The sequence below is a fragment of the Otolemur garnettii genome, unplaced genomic scaffold, assembly GCF_000181295.1.
Source record: "Otolemur garnettii isolate 467f Iridium unplaced genomic scaffold, OtoGar3 scaffold00115, whole genome shotgun sequence".
NCBI lineage: Eukaryota > Metazoa > Chordata > Mammalia > Primates > Galagidae > Otolemur > Otolemur garnettii.
This window is the reverse complement of record NW_003852510.1, coordinates 2,039,644-2,059,328: the sequence shown is the minus strand read 5'-3', so window position 1 is coordinate 2,059,328 and position 19,685 is coordinate 2,039,644. Positions and strand designations below refer to the sequence as shown.

General features: G+C 42.6%; 1 protein-coding gene across 1 annotated transcript in view; it reads left to right on the top strand.

Annotated features, from left to right (window-relative positions):
* The window catches only part of RAD51B (RAD51 paralog B), a 647,586-nt gene that overhangs the window by 555,161 nt on the left and 72,740 nt on the right, over positions 1-19,685 (top strand). The window lies entirely within an intron of this gene.

Genomic DNA, 19,685 nt, shown 5'->3' with positions numbered 1-19,685 from the left:
GAGGCCAAGGATCCCTTGAGCTTGGGAGTTTAAGACCAGCCTAAGCAAGAGCGAGACCTCATTTCTACTAAACATAGAAAAACTAGCTGGGCATTGTGAAGAGCACCTGTAGTCCCAGCTACTCAGGGGGCTGAGGCAGGAAGATGGCTTGAAGCCAGGAGTTTGAGGTTGCTGTGAGCTAGGCTGAGGCCATGGCATTCTAGTTTGGGGAGACAGAGTGAGACTCTGTCTCAAAACAAACAAACAAACAAAAATACAAAGAACCCCACCACCCAGTAGCTGTTAGTTGAGCACCTTCTGTGTGCTTTGTACCTTGAGTCTTGTTCTTAGCTTCCTTGTGTCATCTGGTGGATGTCATCATGGAAGAATGAGAAAGTTAAGGAAAAATGGTCTGATGTCAGGGGAGTTTTACAGTCTTTCCTAATGTACCGATGCCCTCTGTGTGAATCACAATCTTTGGAAGTATCAGATTTCTTGGAAAAGTCACAGCACCTGTCAACCCAGCTGGGCAGGGACTCAGTCGGATGACTTGTGTTGCATGCTTCCTGGTATTAAGAGACCACCGAATACCAGAAGCTCACTAGGCCCACTTCCTGGGGAGCGTCAAGGGAACAGGCCTCGTCAGTACTCTCATCAGATTGCAATCAAAAGTTGCTTGGTAAATCAGTAAGGCTGAAAATATTCTTGGCAGTTTAAACAGGCAATGGTAAGAACATGCTTTCTGTAGTTACAATGAGTTCATTATTCAAGGGCCGGAAGTAACCAGAATCATTGATTGGCTAATTATGTATAACTCAAGGGTCATAATGCCTCAGTCATTATGTGGGAATATTCATAAAGTGCTTGAATTCAGCTCCAGTAAAGAGGGGAAATGCACCCAGGGAAATTGCAGGGTAAAAGTCTGGGAATGTCGATAGTATAGGATGTTACTGGTCTGAAATGGAAGGGTTTAATATATTATTGAGCTTTGCAAACAGATTCTTGGAAAAAAGATTCCCTAAGTCCTTCCCAGCTTTCAGATGGGATGTAAACCCAGAGGCTTTAACCTTTACTTGTGGTTGTCTAAAAATCTACCCTATTTTTCTTAGGAAGGGGAGCAATTGCTTTAACACCCTGGCCAGATTCCCAACATGTACAGGGTGGCCCATTTAAAACAGGCCTGTGGATGCTTCAGATAGAGGGAAGGGGTTTGTTGTAAAGCACCATGTGTATGTGGGTGTTTAGTGGATGTGAGCTGATTAAATTGGCCACCCTGAATTATAGCCTCATACCTTTTGTAGTTCCTCTCCAGTTTTGAGCTCACAACCTTATTCTTCCTACTTTTCTGCCCAAACTTGTTAGGCAGAAATGTTCCTGCTATTAAAACTGCTTGTGTTTTCGTCCCAGCATTTCTTTGTTTCAATGATGAGCAGAAGCGCCCAGCCTTGGAAATACCTTCCTTTCAAATTGCTCACCCTGCTGCAATGATGTTCTGCATCTGCCACACCCACGTCACTTCCCCTTCAAAAGTTCTCGCCTCCATCTGCTTCCCCGTCTCAGGCCTAGCACAATACCAGTATCTGTCTAGAGCAGATAGCGAGCTCTGCCACAAACAGACGAGGTCTTGTCTAAAGGAGAAAGCTCTGCTCTAGGAATCAGGCATTCAGGGCTTGTGGCTCATTTTTGCAAATAGCCATCTGTGTGGCTGAGGGGAGTCACTGTCTTTACAGGCCCAGGTCCCTTCATTCCTCAAAGGAAAGGGCAAGGCAAATCAATGCTTCTCAAATTAGGGGCTGTGGATTCTCAGGGTCTTCAAGTTCCATGACATTTTTAATTTTTTGTATGTTTACTTTAAAAGATTTTTTAAATTTATAAAGATACTATTTTGCAATTGAAAGACATTTTCAAAAATTGTTAAGTTGGTGATTCTGAAACTTGGTCTAAGATCTCTTAGACTCAGGTTTTTATATGTGTTTTGGAGATTTCAAATAATTTTTCACCTTTAAAAGAACTCCCTATGTCACTCCATTTTGAGAATACTGAACTGTTTCCTTCTACTCATAAACTGATAGAAGTAGGACAGAGTATAGCTTTAGCTTTCTTATCCTCATCCTACCCAGCCTAATTACTTTTGAACCACTTCAATACATCTTTTAATACATGGGCTTCTTTTGTTGATATAAGTGAAGTATTTTCTGTTTTTAGTTACCATATATTAAATTATAAAAGAGCATGTTTCTCCAATAGCTCCTTCCTTTTCCCTTTAAGACTCAAATCATTTAGTTGATTAGTGACTGACCTGGTTGGTTGAGACCACCGTCCTCTGTAAAGTTTTCTGTCTTGGTGGAAGTGAAGGGATATACAGTCTGTCCTTTGGTATCTGCAAGAGACGGATTCCAGGACCCCCATACTAAAAGTCCCTTATACAAAATGGTGTAGTATTTTCACAGAACCTGCGCACATCCTCCCATATGACTCATCATCTCCAGATTGCTTATAATAGTTAATGCAATGTAAACCTATGTAAATAGTTGTTATACTGTAGTTTTACATTTGCATTATTTTTATTATTGTATGTTTAAATTGCTTTTTTCCCCAAATATTTTTGATCCACCTTGAATGTGGGCATGGGGAGCCTAGGATATGGAGGGCCGACTATACAACTCTTATCAGTCATCACAGGACAGAGCAATCACATTAGCAGTTTATGCATTCTACCTTTGTAATTCACAAAGAGCTTTCATATGCATTACCTCTTGATCTTCCCTGCTTCTCATCCAGTAAATGAAGCAGGTAGCAGGATCCTCACTTAACAGAGGAGAACGCTTAGGCCCAGGAAGTTTCCCTCCGGTCTTCTAACTCGCTCTTCCCACCAATGCTTCTTCATCCAACAATGGTAACTGTTATTCGCCATATGTGCTGCTTCACTGTTACTTGTTCAAGGAAACCGTAAGTAGAACTTCTCGCTCAAGGATACCCTGACATTGCCAGACCTTGCTCAGCCTGACATAAGTCACATGCTGTTATTTACTAAAAGACCTGGCTGGTCTCACTCAGTCTAGTTCCTGTTCCACAAAGGGATGCAATAAATATTTATTGGATGATGAGCGAATGAATGAATAAATCTTTTAAAAAGTTATCCCTCTATTTAAACTTTACACATTGGAGATAATTTTTACTGCACAGACTTTTGCCAACATCTCCTGAGGTTTCAAGTCAATCAGATTTGTTCAGAGACTGCCACGGGCTTTAAGTGGAAAAGAAGAGGAAACTGCTGGGTTGGTGGCGGGGGTGGTATACTGGTCAGCCCGCAAAGGAAATCCCCCTTCTGGCTTAATCCACCTTCCTATGATTGGTGTCCTCAGCCTCAGAGTGGACGTGGGAAGTGGTATCACTTTGCCTGGAGTTAACTGAAAAATCTTCCTTCCATCAAGGAGAGGAATGATGGAGGTCTATGAAGAGTAAGTGGAAAGGCAGACAAGATGTATGCATTCTGTGTGAGGTAGGACAAAACAATAGCTTGCAGAAGGAGTAGGTTGGGATGGAGAGCAGAAAAGTTGGTGAGAAGACAATTTCTGTGGTCAGGAAATGTCTGGATGGAAAGGGGAGAGATGGCTGTCTGCTCCTCCCATAGTGTGGTTTGGCTACTTGCCATCTGTTTCCCAAGAGAACTATTAGTGAGCAGGGACATCACATTTTAATCAAGACAGCTGTTGCTGGGCTGGTAAGCAAGACTTCTATGGGTGTGGTGAAGTGATAGCAGGGTGAAGACTGAAGCTGTTGGTCACAAAGGGATCCTTACACCCTCTTCCGCCCTCGGTGGCTGCTGTGGTCACTGTAAGCATACAGTGTGTTCTCACATACTCACAAATGCTAGCCGTTGTCCTAAGATTGCATTGTGTATGAAAGTAGATTGCCCGGAAAAAGTGATCCCATTTCATTTTTATATATTCATTGTTCCTGGAACCACTTCCTGAAATCCTGGAACTTTATTTTGCTGCCATTCTCTTAAATTGCCTCTTTCTTAAAGCCTCAGGCTTCTGGAGATGTCCTTATGCTGAAACTGTGCCTCTAAGTGGCTTCTGGGAACTGTGTAAAATTATTTGGCTCTGCCTGACAAAGGAGGAGGCTACTTTCCTTCCTAATTATTCCTCTCTGACAGGAGTTGTTGGTCATTTAAAAAGCCAGGGATGTTTGATGCCCCCAACATGAACTTGGAGAACATATTCACCCAGCCAAACTGAAACACGTGTGATTAACTGACCACACACCTGGTCTCAGAATGACCTCTCATTCTAGGAGTAAAAGCCAAGACTTGCGGTTAGTCCCCCAGCAGGCCCCAGGGGGTGAGAGTTAATATATACCTGTGTTTTCATCAGTTTCCTCAGGATGCCAGTGTCTATGTATAATTAAGAGTATTTAATCATATTATAATTCCCTACAGAGAGATGGAGTGCGGGATGAAGGATCACTGACTTTTATAAGTCTCAGCAAGAGTCATCAGGTGAAAAAAATAAAAACAGAAAAATGCCAAGTTTCTGGGCACTGTCTGGGCCCTATCTCATCTAGCAGTCTGGCTGTCACCACCACCTTGGTGTCATTTACTGAAAATGTAATCCCAAATCTTTTGTGGCAATCTCAAGGCTCTCAGTATGTTAGTATTAGGATAGAACCCTTGGATTACAAAGAAAAACTGGATTTGTGTACACCCTCATAAGGCAACTTTGATTTGAAGGAGTGAAGACTCGAGTCTTATAAAAATAGTGAAGTGGCCACGTAGTCACTTTCAATTAGATCTGATCAATAGGGTGGACGCAGTGTACCTGGCATGTATTGATGGGTTTCTGAATTAAGAGAGCTTCCCTTGAAGCCATGGAGCCATTTTCCTCTTTATTCCAAATCCTTCACTCTTTCCCATTTCCCCATATATTCTGTTTTCTTTATCCTGCCAATTGAGAACTCAGCTGCTGGAAATGATCTCTTATTTCAAATGAGGAAACCAAGTCTCAATGATAGTAAGTGACTTTTCAGAGTCACACGCTCTTAGAATCTGGCTTACCAGAATTCCAGTCTTTCTACTTTACCTGATAGATTTCCCTGGGAAATATACTTTTACCAGAACTTACCAATGTAAGTTAAAGCACCATTGATTTATTTCCTAATTCCCCCAGATTGATCATGGTGAATTTCTGTCAAAAAGCCATGAATTTCTCTGTGACTAGATTATAATACTGCTTCTTCTCCTGAGTCATTAACGGTGTCACGATGAGCAGATTGGGTACCATGGAAATTGCCAGTTGAGCGTCTCCTCCCATTGTTCTTTTTCAGGAGGAAGTGGTTTTTTCTGTTTCTGTCCCCTCAAGACCTCTCCTGTGTGGGGATCTGACCATATTTCTATTGTTCCGCCCTATAGTTACCTCAGATTATCTTTGAAACAATCAGATGGAATTGACAGTGGATGAAAAATGCATAAAAAGTAAGATTTGAGACTAGGAGACTCAAGGGAGATGGATATATAGGGAAAAGATCTAGGAGGAACAGGAATAGGGACTGGCAGAGAGCACATTCTGAGATATCCTGCCCATCTATTTAGCTCTGGGCTGTGGTTTGTCTCACCTAGAATTTCTCAACCTGGACACTATGGATGTTTTGGGACAGATTATTCTTGGGTGTGGAGGGCTGTCCTGTGCGCTATTGTATGCTTAACAGTATTCCTGCCTTTTCCCATTGGGTAGATGCCAGTAATATCCCTCCATTTGTGACAGATACTTTGGGGGCAATGCAGAAGGGAGGGGAGAGAGTTGTCCAGGCTGAGAATCTCTGGTCTCACTCATGATTTTATCTTTGACACTAGCACTGAAAGATATTGTGTGAGAGGACAGAGCGGACTTCCTAATTTGAACCTCAAAAATTAGGACCCTACCCAAGGCACTCTTCATAGGGTACAGATACATATTATATATTTGTTCTTTTATTCATTCATTGTTCAAAGAACAGCCTTGCAGATGACACTATTATCAGGCACTCTGCTACTGCAAAGTCAGCCTCCCCAGCAGGACTTACAACTTAATACTGCCTGAATTCTGTTCAGTGCAATTGATTTGCTCTCCAATGCTAATGAAGTTAAGATTTTCAAATTGTAGTCACTTACCTGGCCTTAACTTGGATGGGCCTTTTCACTGAGTAGACGAGCATAAATGTGTCCCGGCTACTCATAAAACCACATGTCCTACTGGTGGGCTGCTAATAGCTCTCTAGGATATGACGGGCTGTTGGAGACGCACGAGAAAAGAGCTCTTATTAAATCACTAGGGTTGTGTTACACGGCTCTTTTCTGGCCTTGCTTATGTTCATTGTATTCTTTCAGTTTACTCTGATCTCTCTTTGTGATAAGAAACAACAACTGATTTAAAAATTAATTAATTCTTACCTTGCTCTTAAATTTCCCCTCATTAGAAGGAAGCAATGTATCTTATAGTTTGGTGCTAATTCCCTTTCAGTATTTTTAATCTCTGTATACATGTGAGTTGGATTCTCATTAAATAAGATAAAATATATTTTACAAGCTAATTAACTTTTTAAAGTATCAACCATATGGTCATAACATCCCTTACTTGAGCTTTTTCAGAATTTACCATGTGTACCAGTGTACCAGTTGTTCTCAACCCCCCAGAGGACATTTGACAATGTCTGAAGTCATTTTGGTCGTCACGTTTGGTGGTGGGGGTGAGGGATGCTATGCATCTATCCAGTATCCCATAATACACAAGACAGTCCTACAACCAAGTCTTAGCCTGCCCAAAGTGTCTGCAGTGCTGAGGCTGAGAAACCAGGTGGTGTGTAATGCAGATATACACACTGGGGGTCGTAAACCAAACCAGATTCTGAACTTACCAGCTTCGCCTCTTCAAGACATTCTTCTTTTTTAACAAGGAGTTTGTGACTAGTTACTGACCCTTAGGGTTGGAAGGTGTGTCCATTTCCAATGACAGTGAGTGACAAGACACTAATGAAATTTTGTTTCCAAGAATGTACTATTTGGTTTCCTCTGAGCGTTACTCCCAGCACCCAGTGTTCAAGGTCATCACCTCCATCTTTTGCTGCCCCTTGTTATCATACATAGGGTTGGAGTAGAATAGCAGTACTTCCCTGAACATCATTAGCAGGGAGGACACTTCTGTTCACAAGCTTCCTTGTCAATACCTCTGTTTAGGTTTGTGTGCTCTTGAATAACTCAGTAACCACTTAACGTTTCTTTTCATGAGTCTGTTTTTACTTTGTAAAAACAAAACTCATTTGCATCAATGAAACTTATCTTAATTTTTTTGTTTCTTATTACCTTGTAAAACAAGGGGGAAAAAAAATGAATGCTTTTTTCAAAATGCATAGATCGAAGATTTTTTTAACCTCCTTTTCTTCTAGAAAATCTTCTGTTGTTAACATGCCCAGAATTTTATTATTAAAGAGATTATTCTAAAAATGAATCAACACACAAAAGTACAAGGCAGGATTTTCCAAAATAGCTATGTCGTGGCTGGTCCAGGTGCTAGCGTGTCACGGGAATGCCAGCGGGAAACAATGATTAGGAAAGAAGCCAAAAAAAGAAAAACGGAGAGAGAGAGGAAGAGAAAGGAAAGAGGTGCGGGATAGAGGTCCAGTTATCTTCGCAGTAGACAACTTGTGAAGTAATCGTTTGCCTCCCAAAATGGCAAGATTGGTATGTCTGGTTAAGTGTGTAGAAATTCCACCTTCACAGTCTCTGGCTACGGCCCGCTGCTGCCTTCCTGTGAAGGAAATGGTTGCACAGTCTATGGATCTGACTAAAGGAAACTTGTTTGGGGATCAGAATAAAATTTCCCTTTTCTTGTTTCAATCCCAAGTTGCAAGTTATGCCCCCTTTTAGCATTCTCTACTTTCTAAAAAATTGTTATAAGAAATTATATCTTACATATAAAATAAGAATTCCTTAAAAATAGCTTTGCTTTCCTTCTAGAACCAGACGTCAGTATTTCTCCAAAGCTGTCTGAAAGACCTCCTCCCCACCACCACCCCTCAACTGTGGCTGACAGTTGTGTTTGGAAAGTGGCGCTAGCTCTTCTTCTTGCAGGATGATTGCTCTTTGGCTGTGACCTTCTGGGATGGATGGAAAGGCCTGAGCAGAGTTAGATAGCTCAAGGACAGAGAAGCCTGTGGGAGGGCATTGCAAACAGAGATGGGCGAGTTAAGTTACTCAATTGCCATCTGTCTCTGTTTTGCTAACTCATTAGCTCGGACACCACATTGTGTTAATCCCCACTTCCCCTAGCTATGAGCTTGATCCAGGTCTCGAGGGAACAGTGAGACTGCCCAGACCAACTCTCCCGTCAGCTGGGCCGCAGCTTTCTGAGTCAGGCAGCATGCCAGGCTAGCCACCCTTCACTGCCATGGCACATCAAGGCAAAGGCTTCCCCCCAGCCCCGGCTACAGGCATGGAAGCCTCTGGACTTAGCTCATTCTTCTAAAAGACTCTTTTAGAAGAAGGCAGTGTGATGGGTTTTGGCTTTTCACTCCTAGCACTGTATATACCACCAGCCAAATGTTCTCACATGCATTCTGTGTCTCCCAGAAGAAAAGTCTACCTGGCAGCTCTCATCTGATGAGTAAGGCCGAAACCGTTCCCCAAGACTATACCAGAAGTGTATTAAAGTGTCCGGGAATGACAGCTAATGGTGCTTTCTGCTCAGAACGTCATTGTCTCTGCTAATGAGCTGACTGGCTTATACAGACTTGTTTCTGTTGCCTTATTTTAATGTCTTTGGCCCTCGTTTTTCTCATCTGTGAAAGGAGGTGCTTTTCTGAGGAATAGATACTTTGTGAAGTCTTTTTCAGCTTTAAAAATGAAAATATGCTATACTTAATTAATGAGATTTGCTAATATACGTATGTTGCCAGACACTACTCTAAGCATTTAACATACATCAACTCATTTAATAGTACCTAGGAGGTAGGTACTACGTCCGATTCACAGATGAAGAAACTGAGGCACTGAGAGGTTAACTCAGTTGTTGAAAAACAAACATCTAGTAAGTGGCGCAGCCAAGTTCACACCCAGAGATTGGCTCCAGGGGCTGCAGACTTAGGCGCTTGCTGTGCTCACTTAGTTGCTCCCTCATGGCTTCATTGCTCTGCTTCACAGTGTTCTTTCCAACGTTTACAGGTCCTCAGATGTGTTCCCATCAACTTTAGGGCAGTGTGTTTTGGAGGTTATTACTGCCTCTCTTTTGCAAATGGGCACTTTGAGATAAAAGCAGGAACTCACAAAGGCCACACACAAGCTATCCGTGGAACTCAGGTGTCCTTCTTTTGTGTTAGGGGCTCCGTCTGCTAAGGTTCTCTCCCCGCTCATAATTGGGATAAGCAGAAAATTCAAATATGACCTGCTTAACCCTTTCATCCAGGGCAAATCAGGAATCACTCTACGTGTATAGACAATGCAGTCAAGTTTCCAACTCAGGTGCTGAATGATCTATGCAGCATATAAAGGCATTTACAAGCCCGTGACTCACACAGATGTAGCAATAACATACCATTCCATTCTTCCTTTGCTATAAGGCACTAGCTGAATATCTGACCTCTCTCTGGATGGCGAGAGTTACAGCATATCCTGCAACTGTCCGCCCACATTCAATGCATGCAGGGCTCATCCAAGAATTTTCACAGCAGGAGATAGTGGAGAGCTTGCTCTTTCTGGTCCTTCCTGACTGTCTCTGCCCTGATACCTCCTAGTATCCCACTGGCCCTTCCTCTCTCCTCTAGCCCTACTGGACTGTGTGTGCCTTTAGCATTTGAAGTTCTGACAGCCAAGCCCAAGCTGCTCTTAATGTCATTCATTACCTCTCTCTTCCCAATCACAAGAAGGCTTTCCCATCAAGCACAGGAAGCTCAAAGGTATCCCAGAAACAGGGGTAGCATATACAATTTAGGTCATCCAAAGACTGATTTGTGACAAGGAAAAATTGGCATCGAGATGAAACTGTGCATTCATTGATATCACCTCTCCTGTGTGGATCCTCTCCCGTGGAATGAATGACAATACTGAAATACCAAACTTATTTAAATCATCAAGTGATTTGTGTTTTCACGTCAGGGATGCCTGCTACTTTTCTCTCAGCAAAGTTAAACCACCGACCCATTTCCCTTCAAACTCCAGTTCCATGTTTAACTAAAGACACACAGAAATAAATGTGTGTTGGCAAGAAGACAAACCCTGAGATGAAGCAAGAGGTATGTTGGCTGATAGAAAGGCTGTTATTTTAATTTCTTTTACATTGCAGCAGTCTCTGATGGATAGTATCCAGGTAACTTGTAGCGCCTGCATCTTATTAAACTCCTGATTGATTCAGAATTTACAGCAAAAATGCACCTGGGATACTTCAAGTTGGAACTAGACTTTGGTTCATGTTTTCTCAAAAGGGATGTACAAATCGATTGTGCAACCTACAGCAAGTGACATAAGAACCTGCAGAAGAGAAGGGTGGCACATTTTTATTGTTAACTTTATTTCTTGATCTACAAATGCAATAAACCTGATTTGTTGTCTACTATTTGACAGGCACTGTGCCCCTAAAGCAGGGTGCACCCAGGAACATGTTTTCTCTGTAGCTACTTCTATTTCTGACAGAAGCCATACTCAAAGTAACCGAAGCAGAAAATGGGAGTATCATAAGGATACTAGCATAGCTATAGAAACCAAAGACTGGATGCAGCTGACTTTGGGAACAGATGGAACCAGTGTTAAGTGCTTGAAGTTAGTCTCTCTCATCCTCTCCATTACACGCACACGCCACCACCGTCACCACCAAATGGATGTCCTCTTACACCTGCACTGTTGACTCAATAGTCACAAGCCACATTTAGCTACTGAGCACATGAAATGTGCTGTAAGTGTAAAATGCACACTGGATTTCAAAGACTGAGTATGGGGAAATAATGTAAAATATCTTCATATTGATCACACATTGAAATTCTGTTTTAGCTGCAGTGTGCTAAAATGTATGATTTACATTTATTTCACCCGTTTCTTTTTATCTTTCTGTCATGCAGCCACTAGAAATTTTTATTTTTATTTATTTATTTATTTATTTATTTATTGAGACAGAGTCTCACTATGTCTACCTGGGTAGAGTGCTGTGGCATCGCAGCTCACAGCAACCTCAAACTCCTGGGCTTAAACGATTTTTTTGTCTCAGCCTCCCAAGTAGCTGGGACTACAGGTGCCTGCCACAATGCCTGGCTATTTTTTTGTTGTTGTTGTAGTTGTCATTGTTGTTTGGCAGGTCCAGGCCGGGTTCAAACCCACCAGCCCCAGTGTATGGGGCCAGCATCCTGGCCATGAGCTACAGGCACCAAGCCTAGAGAATTTTAAATTACATATGTGACTTGCGTTATACTTCTGTTGGATGGGGGTGGTTCTTCTGGTTGCTTTTACCAAACATTGCAGCAGCACAGTCTCCCTAGGCCTTCGTTAGCCTGACTTAGCTTAGTTGAAGAACACAAAGGGATAGTCAGAGACATGAATCATCGTTCACACATATACCATCCTACTTCGTCCTTTTTTTTTTTTTTTTGAGACAGAGTCTCACTTTGTCGCCCTCATAGAGTTCTGTGGCATCACAGCTCACAGCAACTTACAGCTCTTAGGCTTAGGCAATTCTCTTGTCTCAGCCTCCCGAGTAGCTGGGACTACAGGTGCTCACCACGATGCCCAACTTTTTTTTTTTTTCCAGCTTGGCCAGGGCCGGGTTTGAACCCACCACCCTTAGTATATGGGGCTGGCACCCTACCCACTGAGCCACAGGCACTGCCCCTACTTTGTCCTTTTCTCTCTCCTTTTCCATTCATGGTAATTCCTACTTGAGCCAGAATAGTTTCTTCTTCATCTTCTTCTTCTTCTTCTTTTTTTTTTGCAGTTTTTGGCCAGGGCTGGGTTTGAACCCACCACCTTCAGCATATGGGGCCGGCACCCTACCCACTGAGCCACAGATACCTCCTACTTTCTTCTTTTTGAAAGTGGATTTCTATAGTCACTCCTTCAAAAGTATTTTGTGAGCCCGTGTTCTGTGGCATGTCTCACGCTAGGCCCTGAGGATACAAGCTCCTGGCCTTCACAGAGCATCCCTTTTGGCATTTCGCCCACTTTCCACTTGTTTTTGTGATATGGGCTCCACATGGGAAGTGTATCTGTGCCTGCCCTTGGTCAGCACTGATCCATTGCCCCTTACAGCCAGCCTGATGGGGTGAAAAATTGGATTGTCACAGTTATCATAAATACAGTATTGTCAAGGGAGATGGCGAAGGATACTGTTGTTCACAAGTCAGGATCCTTCCATGGTGTAAGTTTGTGTCTCTCTCCCTGGAGCAGATCCCAGAGTCCCTTTCGCAGATGGAGCTATGAGGTCAGGGTGGTCTCCTCCATGTCACTGCTACCACCAAAGGAAAGACAAGTGTACAACTGAAAGCACAATTTGAAATATCCTTTCCCTGCCCCTAAATGAGTCTAGTTCCTCTAGACTTCCTGACAATATATGGGAGGAAGCCTCTGGATTCAGTTGTTTATGTTTTGTTCATTAAGGAACTTATAAAATGAAGTATAACATACAAACAGAAACATGTCTATATCTGAAAGTGTATATGTCATGAAGCTATAGCTCCACACACCTGGTGGGTGAACACAACATGTGTGACCAGCACCCAGATGAAGAAACAATTTTTTTTTATTTCAGCTTAATATGAGGATACACATGATTACGTTACATTGTTTCCATTTGTTAGGTAAAGTTCAAATTGTAATTGAGCCCTTCACCCAAGAGGTTGTGATGAAATAAAATATTTAAAGCACTCAGAAGCTCCCCCTTCCTGCTAGACTCCCTCCCCCTCCTCTACCCTCATCCCAGAGGTAACTAACTACTAATGGACTTCTACAACCATTGGTTAGTTTTGCCTGTTTTTGTTTGTTTGTTTGTTTGTTTGCTTGTTTGTTTTTGAGACAGAGTCTCACTCTGTTGCCCAGGCTAGAGTATCTGGTGTCATCATACCTCATAGCAACCTCAAACTCTTCAGCTCAAGTGATCCTCCTGCCTCAGCCTCCCAAGTTGCTGGGACTACAGTGTCCACCACAGCATCCAGCTAGTTTTTCTATTTTTAGTAAAGACAGGGTCTTGATCTTGCTTAAGCTGGTCTCGAATTCCTGAGCTCAAGCAATCTGCCCACCTCAGCCTCCCAAAATACTAGGATTATAGCATGAGCCACAGCACCTGACCTAGTTTTGCCTGTTTTTGAACTTTATATAAATGGAGTCATATAGTAGGTCCTTTTTGGTACTGGTTTCCTTTGCTCAATATTATGTTTATGAAGTTTATCCATGTTGTTTTATGTACCAAGAGAAAATACCAGTAGTCAAAAAGGAAAATAAAAATAAACCTACTATAGTAAGACAACATAAAATATGTTTTTGTAATTTTAGCTACCTTTCTATGTATATACTTAGGTAATTTTTTCAAAAATTAGACTATAATGCACATATACTTTATGATTTACTTTTATTGTTTAATATATCAGATCTAAGGGAGAGGGGAGGGGGAGTGAGTGGGTGGAGGGAGGGTGATTGGTGGGGTCACCTCTATGGTTGATCTTACAAGGGTACAAGTGAATCTTTCTAAAAGCAGAGTATGAATGTCTTAATAACTAAGAAAATGACATGAAGGCTACATTAACCAGTTTGAACCCTATGATTGCATTAATGTACACAGCTATGATTTAATTAAAAAATATATATATATATATATCAGATCTACCAACGTGTTCTAAATGTTGATCTATCTTGAGGAGGCTGCATTCTGAATTGATTTAAAAGGTAATATAGAAAAGTAAAAATTTTTTAAAAATCAAGAATACACATTAGTGTTTATATTAATTATTTCGCGTCAGCTTTAGATTGGCCCTTCCTGGTCAGGCTTCCAGAAGACTTCTAAATAAAGGTATAAACAAATGGGATGCTGCATTTCTAGAAAACTCTGATCCCCAAGACCAAGTTGGTCCTATTACTTGATGAATCTTCTGAATTTTTCTCTACCATTTTAAACCCAGGTGTTCTGCTAATGAGGAACAGATTAGGAACCGGGGAATCCTAAGAGTGGCTTGTTGGAGTCTCTCTGTCCAGCTCCTGGCTCACTCCGTCACCTGGGACAAGTGTGTTCCTTGTTTCTCAGGTGAAGAGCCTCATCTCCTCATCTGTCTGGGCTCAGAAGAAATGATACTTATATAACATTTTGGAGTACTTGAATGAAAAGTTCCTTGGAGTTGCTGACTGTTCTTAAAATTTCCTCAACTAGCATTGTGGAAATCCATTGTATGGGGATATAGTTGCTGAGCTGGGTTGTAACTAGATTGAAAATCTTGAGTAGTGGAAAAATCTAAGCCTTGAAGTTCTGGTCATTTATTTAAAAAGCTACCCATTTATTTCCTAGATGTCCATATGTCACCCATTACAGTTGTGATTTACTTGCTAATCCTTCATCCTCACCCACTTTGGATTGTACCTATTGGCATGTGCCCTTGGGTTTTCCTGAGTGAGGTCACCCGAACACGCATGTTCTGACATCGACTTTACACTGCGCAAATGAGAGAAGTAAATATTCCTGGCAGCCAGTAGACTGAATTTACGGCCTGAGGTTCCTCAGACACTGTCAGGGACCCCTGGAGACTAGCACTGGATGAAACATATACTGTGTCTGGGAGAAGTGCTGTGGCCAGTCTATGCGGACATACAATAGTTGTAGGATATTTAAGAGTTTGAAGGGATACTAGAGGCCCTCTTGTCCTACTCCCTCATTTTTCAAATGGGGAAACTGAGGCTTGATGAGGTCACAGAATGAGTTGGTCCCAGAGCTGGGTCAGAAGCTTATTTTGGTGTTTTATCAACTACCCAGGTATCTGCACTGTTGAGGAAATGGAGGGAGAAATTAGGGAAACCTCTAGACCACATTACAATAGTGCATCCCTGGTGGGATCTAAGGTCTTACTCATCTCTACGACACCCAATAAGCTGAGAGTATTGATTCATTCTTCCCCCAATTTGGGGTTGTGATGGTGAGAGAAATTTGGCATTTTATTAGTTAGCAGTGGAAATTTGGCCTTCCTCTGGGGAATTCAAAAGTTCAGTTCAGGAGATGTTCACAAGATGCCTTTCTCCAAAATTAAGTGGAGATCAGTTATTAAATTTATGAGGCATATTTCTCCCTCTCTCTCCTTCATATCTTTCTTCTTTCTTTTCTTGTGGTATTTTTCTAAAAACTTGTATAGGTGACCTCTTAATCCCTGCTATTCAAGTTCAATTATAATACATTTATGTTGTCACAGTTATAATAGTTATTGAGTCTTTAGTATGCAGAGATGCTGATCTTGCCCTTCCAAAATTTTGGACGGTCGACCCAATGTTATGGTTCAGGGCCAGAAAATGGTAATATTTCCAACTCACTAGGGACTGTGTTGGCCTAGAGCAGAAACAGGGTCTGAATCATTACCTAAGAGACCTTTGTAGATTGTCACAATTGGCAGCCTCAAGACTTGAGCTAATCCTGGAAATTCTTTAACTTCCCAGAAAGAAGGTTCCACAAGGGTAGGCTGAGGTCCTTAGAGAGAGCAGATGGAGAGAGCAGGGTTTGCAACTGGACATTACAGCTGGACTTGAAGAGAAATAAAATTATATCCATTTTTTTTAATCAGAAAGGCTTTGAATTTTAGGCAGTATCTATTCTTTACTTCTTTTACCCTGGGTGTGGAAGAAAAAAAAATGCTCTGTAATCACTGAAAGAAAAGCAAGCAAACTGTTGACTCAGTTCCCATGGTGAATGCAAGGCAGGCCAGGCCAATAGAAACAACTCAGATATTACAAAAATGTGTTTCTTTCTGGCAGCTGCACAGTCAGTCCTTTATATCCAGTCACTGTAATCGGCCCATCACCCAAAACTCTTTCCAAGGTCATTATTCTGGTTGTGGGGGCTGCTTCTCCTGCAAACAAATGTTGATTTTACTAAATGTCCTCCTCTCTCCAATTCTCTTTGTGGCAAATGGGGAGTAACAAAGCATCATTAAGGAGAAGAAAGTGTAGAAGATCAGAGAGACAAGGCTGCAGGTTTTTTAAAGGTTCAGACTTATCTGGCTCAAGCAACCCAAAGTATAAACTATGAAGCCACCTGTATAATCCTCTTTTAATTAACTTGAGGAAGGCACATCAATGTTATTTCATTAAAATGAAATTTTGCTTAAATGGAAAACCACCACCATTGCAAGGTACATTGGGGCATTGTTCACATGGGTTTGGGGGTTGGCAAGTGAATCCTATATTTGGAAAAACCAAAGCAAACCTTGTTTCTTTGGGACCCTCTTATGCCTTAGAAGACTTGTCTGTCCTATGTTACTTGGATGTAGGGAATGCCCCTGGTTAGGAAGGCGACGTTGTTTGCCAGTTTTTGTTGGCAAACAACAACAACCTGTTGATTACAACACAGCCCGAAGCCAACGTTAGCAAGACGTTGTTTGCCAATTTTTCCTGTTATAACCCTTCTAATCTTCTATCTTCCTGCTCCCTGCCTACTTCTGCCTCGCTTTAGTCCTTGGCCTCGATACCCCAAGGTCATCTCTCCCATTTGCCAAGTTGAATTGACAATTTGATCCCCATGGGGTGGACAGTGGATGACTAGGGCACTCTGTGAAGAGACGAGGATCTATTTCAGGCTCGCAAGAGGAATGAGCTCCAGATGGTCACGAGGGGCTAGCAAAAAATAGAACCCCTCTTCTGAAATTCTCATTTCACCAATTATCTAAATGTTGGGAGGAACCTGAAAGATCCTCCACACACCTCATTTTCTAAGGAAGGCACTAAGACTCAGAGCTGAAGAAACATCCGAACTAGTTAAAGCCATTGGAGTGGGACCTATCCATCTTGACCCATGCCCTTTCCCCTCCAGCCTGTGCCCAGGCCTGCAGACCTGTTGATTACAACACAGCCCACAGCAAGGAAATCCCGCCTTGTCAGCACAACAGCTTTACAGGCTGATGTGGGACATGTGCACATTTGGAGTCGGGGATCGGAGGTTTTAGTTCCAGTTCTGCCTCTGCTTTGTTGGCTTCAGCGGTCACTTCTCCCTCCTTTGTCTGTTTCCCCTATTGGTAAGGAGAAGATAATGAACCTTTCCACCTATCAGGCTCACTTGAGTGTTATAAAGAATAATGAGGTGATATTTGCAAAGTGCTTTGAGCCCCTGGGAAAGAGGAGGGGTGAGCTCAGTAGAAAGCATTATTAGCTGGAAGCACTTATCAATTGAGCTGTTTAACAATAGCGGAGAGGAAGAACACTCAGAAATGAATTCCAGGGACTAGCCCTGCTTTGAATTTAGGAGGAGGATTAGTGGGACCTAATAGGTATTCCACTTCTCCAATTTCTTTAGTGCACCATCAAACTCGGAAAGGTAATTACATTCTTCTATGTTGGATTCAGCCTGGAGTTTCAATTGGGATGTCAAAGTGTGCTTGTCTTCCCATACAGGGCCTGTGTTTTCTTGTGATTGTTAAAGCTTTGGGCATCTTCTGTCCCTCGGGGTAGTTTCACTCAGGAGCTATACAAAGTAATTTCTTTGCAATGGCTGGGCTGCTGTTTATAAGGTTGATTAGTGGAGCTTCTAAATCTAAAGCCCTGGGGAGCAATTTGGATGAAGCAGGGAAATGAAAGGCAAAGTCTTTATCTCCAATGATCTTTTTTTACTCTGCTGCTCCATGGGAATTTTCTCAGTAACTCAGATGTGTGTACAGTGCACAACGTGGGCTTGGTGGCCATTGTGACATCCCCTCTCACGTGGAGATAGAGGCAGGTGAAGGTGAGTTTACCAAGTTACTGACTGTATTTAGAGCCTCCTTTTACTTCATTGACTCCACAGAGGGTTAGATGAGAGATGTTTACGGGGCCTAACAGGTGTGGGAATGTTTCCAAGTGATTATTCTGATGAGGGATCTGTTTCTCCAAACCTGTTCCCCACCGTTTCAAGGCCTTCACCCTGAGTTCAAGTCTCTGCCATTGTCAGGACCAGGGAAGAAGAGGAAATATGATTTTAGTTCCTGCAGTTTCCATGGGCTGGCTGACTGGACAATGAGCCAGGAAGAATGTGGCTCCCTCCTTAGTGGGCAGGAGTCGGGCTAAATTTTATCATCATCTTCTGGAGGATGTAGGGAGAGGTCAAGATGTCAGTGGAAACAATAATTTTTCTGATCAAAGTTATATTGAGGAAATTACACTGATTGCATCTGTGTTTCTTGAAGTCTATGAGCCCCTTTGTAATCGCTGCTTCTACACACCATCCCTCTCCTTCCCCCATTCTCCAGCCTTCCATCTGCAGGGTTAGCAGGCTCTCCCCTCCTGGAAGTCCTGAGCACCAAAGACCTCTCTGTCCCTCCTCTCATCCCATATGCTGCTCAAGCCCACTTTGAATCCTGCGCCTCCCTGGGGACTGACTCAGCCTCTTGAGACTACCTCTTGGATTCCTTCCTGAGTCTGCCATTGACTTATTTTTGTGTTTTCCTCAGCAAATCATTTCTCTGCCCTGAGACTCCATGAAATAGTGTAAGATTTGCTTGGCAGAATTCTCTGACCTTTTTCAAAGACCCAGATTTTTTGTTTATTGTAGTTTGAAGGTCTCAACCCTCTAAAAGCATTTGGAACATTTTCTTCATTTCCCCGTCCCAAGGTATTTACTTTATCCCAGACATGCCTCCCCCAGTAGGTTTTCGGGGGAGGATGCTGAGACTTTGGGCCCTGGCTCCTGTCCTTTCCTTCACCTCTGCCAGGGCAAAGAACGCCCTGGGCTGACCTTCCCAGGCCAGCTAGAGGAGAAGGCTGTGGAAGCTCGCACGTCTCCGCTGCTGCCCACTGTCCTTTCCCTCTGTGGCCACAGCTGCTTCTCCCCCCCACCCCCACCTGCTCTTTTTCTCAGTGAGCCTTAGTGCCAGTGCCCCAGTGAGCTGCTGGGAACAGAGGTTTGTCCCCTGCACTGGCCTCGGCTCCCCACACCAGAACATTCAGGCGTCAATGGGAAACAGCAAGATCTGTCAGTATCGCCCCTTTCTTCGGGGCTTTGAGGGCCACATTCTCCACGGCCATCTGTTCCCTTTCACCTCTCTGGACAATGTTGCTTTTTAAAGCCAGCGATTCTTCCTCCCTGATCCCCTCCTCTCCCGCCTCCCCTTCTTCTGGGCTCCCACCCTTTCTGCCTCTCATCTCTCTCTCTTCCCAAACTTACAAAATTAGCCTCTCTTAAGAGAAAACTTGCCCTGCCTCCATACAAAGCTGTTTTCCAAGCACTATGTGTTTTTGAGTTTTTATTTTTACATATTTTTTTGAAGTGAAGGCTTGCTACTTTTAAAGTTTGTGATTGTTTTAGGTCTATTCTTTTAATGGAGAAGAAAGGGGGAGGATAAGAAAACTTTTCAGTCAAGAAAAAAAGAAAATACAGAATGATAATGAGTTTTAGGTTCCTGCTTGTGGACATTTGCTTCTTTAGCTAGGGAACACTCCCTTTCCTTCCCTTGATGATCAGTTTAAGGGGATTTTTATGCCTTTGAGATATTTCCGCCATTTGTTTTATTATTTTGTTGTTGCTGCTACACTGTTGGTGTTG